Source organism: Nicotiana attenuata, unplaced genomic scaffold (assembly GCF_001879085.1).
Source record: "Nicotiana attenuata strain UT unplaced genomic scaffold, NIATTr2, whole genome shotgun sequence".
Classification (NCBI taxonomy): domain Eukaryota; kingdom Viridiplantae; phylum Streptophyta; class Magnoliopsida; order Solanales; family Solanaceae; genus Nicotiana; species Nicotiana attenuata.
In genome coordinates this window covers 490,597-491,093 of record NW_017670452.1, presented here as the reverse complement: position 1 = coordinate 491,093, position 497 = coordinate 490,597, and positions in this window count along the sequence as shown.

The window sequence follows — 497 nt, the reverse complement described above, 5'->3', positions numbered from 1 at the left end:
CATCACCACCATACAGTGCTGCTTGACACTACGATTATTTAGCTTTTTGTATGTGTCAAACTTGATTGTCAACTATTTGAGGCAAGTCACAATTGCCCCGCCATGTCTTTTGTAAGTGTGTCCATGTAGCATGAGCAATAGTATATTATACATATTCATAGATGAGATCATCAACATCATAACTTACATTTATTTCATTGGCACTGGAATCTTTCTTTTTTCACGCATTGTAAGTATCAAAGATCTTGCTCTACTTACCATATTTTACGACTCCATATATCATAATCTTTGCCGTTCAATTTATGACCCTATTCAGAACAACAATTATACTTTTTGAAGCTATCATCTATTATATTTACCCGAGACAATCATGCATGAATCACCCATCAAAAAAAGTGATTTTTCACAATAAAAGATTTCTATCTCCGTATCCTTGATTTATTTACTTTTGGACATTAGCCCAAGGAATGTTTCGTTCCGACGACCTTCGTCCTACT